The sequence below is a fragment of the Pipra filicauda genome, unplaced genomic scaffold (assembly GCF_003945595.2).
Source record: "Pipra filicauda isolate LSUMZ 115617 unplaced genomic scaffold, ASM394559v2 scaffold71_size5581439_pilon, whole genome shotgun sequence".
Taxonomy (NCBI): Eukaryota; Metazoa; Chordata; class Aves; order Passeriformes; family Pipridae; genus Pipra; species Pipra filicauda.
This window is the reverse complement of record NW_024104887.1, coordinates 4,952,905-4,958,044: the sequence shown is the minus strand read 5'-3', so window position 1 is coordinate 4,958,044 and position 5,140 is coordinate 4,952,905. Positions and strand designations below refer to the sequence as shown.

General features: G+C 58.7%; 1 protein-coding gene across 1 annotated transcript in view; it reads left to right on the top strand.

The window, feature by feature from the left end:
- The window catches only part of RTN4RL1 (reticulon 4 receptor like 1), a 29,552-nt gene that overhangs the window by 1,344 nt on the left and 23,068 nt on the right, over positions 1-5,140 (top strand). The gene's annotated exons all lie outside the window — the stretch shown is intronic.

Here is a 5,140-nt window from a genome sequence, read left to right as displayed (position 1 = left end):
CCCTCGGAGCAGTCACAGTTCCCAGCCTTGATTCCTAGCCCTGGTGCTGCTGGCTGGAGGAAAAGCATCATCCAGGCTGGGAGACTGGGAGCCTGAGGTGGAGGCAGGCAGAGAGGCTGCCGGCAGGGTTGGATCCCACCAGGGGTAGCCTGTTAAGGTCAAGATCTACAGCTTTCATTTGTGGAGCTAGAAAAACAAAATGCAAATTGAACAGCCTGTGGGCTAAAGCAAAACCTATTCTTAAAGTTTTTGTCTTGTTAAGCAAGGAAATAGAGTGCCAAATAGGCTTTGTTAAGTGGCAGTCTAATTAATAATTTAAAATCTTGTAGCTGTCTTTCATTAGAATTTATCTGTACATCAACCACAAAATCAGTCAAACACACTCATTTATAAGTTAATACCATTCCTGAATAATTCAACAGGCAGTTAGAAGAGGCCTCCATCCCGCCGAGAGGCTCTCCCCTTTCCACCTCACCGTGGCCAGGTGTCCCTGGGAAGGGGGTCCTGGCCCCCAGCATTCACCCCAAGTGGGATGCAGAGGGACACCCCACATGTGAGATGAGGGAGGATGGGGAGAGCTGCTGCCACGGTGCTGGGCTGGGGCCAAACCTCTCTGTGGGGTTCGAGGGCGGCTGGTTTTGTCAAGGGTGGTGGCAATGCAAGGCTGTGCTGGTGGGAGGCAGCGCAGGCTGATGGTGGCACTGCCACCACCTTCCACATCCCACTGCCGGGGACTGGGGTTGAGGCTGGAGGACGTGGCAGGGCTTGGGGCAGCAGGATCCGAGCCATGGTTGACAGCTCCGAGGGAAGCAGCTCCTTGTGCCTGCTCGCGGGGGAAAAGGTTCGCACGCGGTGCCACACGGGTGAAGGCGTTTGTGGCAGGATGGTGGCGGCGTGGCCAGGGAAGTGCTGCGATTCCTGGGGGCATTTTGGGCCTCCTGCGCCCCGTGAGCTTCATCCGTGGAGACACTGGTGGGAGTCAGGGTGGATTTTGTGCGCTGGGATGTCATCGATGGTGTGGCAGTGGGTGACAGCGTGAGGTGCAGCTCCAGCCTGGGCGAGGGTGTCAGAGCCCTGCCAGAGGTGGCTGCAGGCAGGAGTGCAACACTGGCGATGCAGGAGAAGGAGATTTCCAGGTCAAGGATGACACCAAGGTCATGGGCAGCCACGTACCTGTCCCTGCCATCACTCAACCCATCGATGGGGCATCCAGCCTCCATCCCTCCCTGCCAGGGGAGCAGCCAGTGGGCAGGGTGCAGGCTCAGGCTGGGCTGCGGTTCCTGTGCTGGGGAGCCAAGAGCCGAGAAACCTTTCTGCTTATAAAAGTTTAATTTCCTAAAGAGCTGAGAGGAAGCCACAAGCTCTCTGTGCCTGGTGAAGTAAGGAGGGTAGTGGGGGGGAGGTCAGGATGTGGCCCAGGCTGTCCCTGTGGCGGTGCTGGGGGGGAAGGAGGAGGGCTTGGCAGATGAGACCTGCTTAGACCTGGAGCTGGAGCCGGGATGCAAAGGAGCCGTCGCCGCTTGGTGACCCGCACTGATGGAGCCTGGCAGGGTCAGAGCCATGGCCACGCTTGGCTGAATGTTATTCCCACCTTTAGCCTAAAATGCCGCACCCGGCACCCCGCAGAGCCATCCGGGTGCTGGAGGCTGTGGGTGACACTCCAGGTGGCCTCGAAGCACTGCCCTAAAAACATCAGTGAACCTGCCGGGGAAACGTAAAAATATGCATTCTCTGGCGTGATTTCACACCCACCTCTCCCTGAAGCACCTGATGGTGCTGGAGCCGGCGGCACGAGCCAGCACCGCGGGCAGTGGGTCTCTGTGGTTTGCAGGATGAGACCGTGAGTGGGATGTTGTTGCCTTGGGGCCAGGGCAGGGACTTAGACTGCTGGAAACCGCTGGAGCACTGATGGGTTTTGACAGCAAGAGCCAAAATCCCGTTTGAAGGCAAAAACCAGGCAGAAAAGTGTGGGAGCCTGGAGGGACACGGTGGTGGCCAGGTGTGACCAGGACCATCTCTCACCGGGATGTCCCCAGCTCCCGGCAGTGCCCCTGTGGCAGCACGGAAGCAAATCCCCCTTGCAGAGGAATGACCCGGGACACGGCCACTTCAGCCCCACATCACTGGGGGCAGCTGCCCGTCCCACTCTGCCGCACACTGGGACACCCCTGGGTGACACTGCTCCCCATCCTCACCCCAGGGAGCTGCTCCAGCCTCCTCCAAACAGCCAAAAACTTGGGCTTTTGTTTGCAAAGTGCAATTCCAGGGCTTAGCCACATTCAGTATAAAGTCGGGTTATTAACAGCAGATTATGTTTTCAAAGCGCTTTGGTGAAGTGGCAGCAGCAGAGGCACCCGTACCCCAGCAACGATGGCTGTTGTTTGGGTTCCCAGCAGGTTGGGATGAGCGAGGTGTTGCCCTAATTTAGAACCCACTGAAAGAGGCTGGAGTCTGATTTAACAGTGGAGGCAACTGCAGAGAGCCGTGGGGTTGGGAGCAAGCAGGATGTGGTGGGAGTCAGCGAGGAGGAGCCAGGGGTCCATGTGCTGGCACAGGCAGGCATGCAGGGCATGGCCCCAGGAGCACCACTGGGATGCAGGAGCATCCTTGTCCTCTCCGATGGCAATGCTCTTTCCCTGCTATTTTGGGTGATGCTGCCCCAGCTCAAGGTGGGATTATCTGGCTCAGCCTCGGGTCCCTCCACCAGCAGCAGGGCTGGTGCTGTCCTCACTCTGGATGTCAGTGCCATGTCCCATCTCCCAAACTGAGGAAGCACCAATCCCACCGATCCCCCGTACCATCCCTGCGGAACAGCATCACCATGGAAACCCACGGCCCTGCGCCTGCCGCCCGGCAATCAGGGGGGACACTTTTAGGAATATTATTTTTACTGATGACAAATGATGGAGGCTCGATGCTGACAGAGGAGATGCCTGTGCCCAGCTCAGTGTTTGGGAAGTGCCAGTGGCCAGTCTTTCTCCTGTCTGTTCTGCTGAGGGCACGTGCTGGTGGGGCAGCCGTGACTGTGCCCGGGCGTTAAGAGCGGGCAGCAGCAAGCAGCAGATGCAGGACGGGGAGATGCAGGGGGCAATCTTCTTTGTGCAGATTAGGATTGGGGGTTATTAAGCAGAAAATGCTCCATTTGGTGTAGAAAGCTCCTTTTCCTCTTTAGCAGCACATGTGCCCACTGGCTGCTTGCTTCCCGGCGGCGTTGGCACAGCGGCTCGGAGCCGGCACGGCAGCTTGGTGCCAGCCCAGCCTTGGTGAGCAGCTTTTAGTGGTGCTCCTGCCTGGGCTGGTAGAGCTGTGACCGCTTCAGTGACTCCCGGTGCCAAAACCTGGTTCCACTCAGGGCTGGGTCTCTCCCGAGCTCGTGGCCAGCAGGACGGGGTGGCAGTGGGTTTTGGCCTTGGAGAGGTGGTGGCACAGTAGGCTGTGGGTCCGTGGTGGTCCATTGCATCCTAACAGATCCTGGCTGTGGGGAGAGTGTGGTGCAAGAGCTAGAGGGTGTCAGAGATGCTCCACATGCTCCCCATGTCCCAGCATCACCATCACAGGGGGAGGCTGCAGCCGTTGTTTACCGGGGAGCAGCGGCGGGAGGGAATTTGGCTGCTGCTGCTCTGGCAGGGCTCCTCACGGAGCAGCCCTGCAAGCGGAGGGGAGGTGCCAGCGGCTCCGCCAGCCCCGTGTGCCGCACTTGGGAACCGCTTTCTATTTTTTCCAGCTGCGTTTGCACCAACGTTTGCATTGGTTTGCTTGGGGAAACCCCGTCCGCGTGACCACGGGACCCCCCATCGGTGCCACGCAAAGGGTGCAAAGCCCATCCTTGGGCATGGAGGATGTCATGGGACTTTTTGGCCCTTGGTGGCCTGGGTGAGATCGTGTCCATGAGATCTTCACCCAGCCAGGCATCCGTGTGCACTTGGGCATGGGGATGTGCTTGCATGGGGCAGAGCCCCTCTGATCCCCCCAGGATGAAGGAAGACGGGGACAAAGGCTGCCGGCTGCATCTGCCGCCAGCTCTTGCATTCCCGAGCTGCCCTCCCTCCTTGCTGCCTGCAAATTCGGCATCCCATCAGGTGCTGGATACAGCCACCCTGCGGGGAGCAGAGCAGAGCTGGGAGAGGGGTCGGGATGATCCCCCCTCGGCAGGGATATGCTGGGGTGTTTGTGCTAACAAGCCCAGAGTATTATAATTTCAATGGAATTTAAAAAACAAAATAGTCCTCAGACAAACGACTCTGCAGTGCCTCTGCCAGGGCCTAAGATCTGCTGCTATCTATTTTTTAATAATTGAGGGTAATAAATATGTATTTCTTTCTCCTTTCTCTCCGTACGCCGCAGCTTGTCAGCTCCCTGCGTCTCTCCTCTGATCAGACCCCATCTTTGCCGCACGGAAAGGAAAAGAAAGGGAAAAAAAGAAAGAGAGAGGAGAGGGAAAAAAAAGATTCTTTAAGCAAAAAGGATTAAAGCCTTGAAAGTAGGTCTGCCCGAGCCACTCGGCTCTTCCTGTTCCCTGCCAGCCGCAGACAGGGCCGGGGACGAGAGGAGCATCCCCAGGTGGCTGAATCCATCCCCGAGAGGTGTTCGTGGGTGCAGAGCCTGGCTGGGCAGCGGCAAATCTCCCGGGAACTGGGCTGCGGCTGGGCAGAGCCACCGGGCAACTTGGCAAACCGCTGTTCAGAGCCAGTTCTGCTTCGGCGGCAGATATTCCCCAGAGTGTTATTCCCTCTGATTTTCAGATGGGGGTGTTGGCTCGAAGGCACGGAGGGGGTTTGGTGGTGGGGCCGAGCACGGGCAGTGCTCCGGGACCCCCCCCGGCCGCGGGATGCTGGGGCGAAGGAGGCGCTGGTGTGAAGGAGGCGGCTATTTATAGCTTCCCTCGGCTTTTGTTCCTTTTCCAGTAGAGCTCCTCTCGAAATAGAAACAGCGCCGGCTGCGCGGCCGCTGCCGGGGCCCAGCCTGGATGCGGGGGGCACCTCCCGACCCGGGGCAGGGGGATACCCCCTGCCATGAGATGCCATCGCGTTGGGCATCCCCCCATCCTGCATCCCTTGAGATGGGGCAGGCACGGGATGGGAAGTGGGAGCTGCCCCGCTGCAGACTCCCATGTGCTGGTGATGCCTGTCCTGACCCCGGA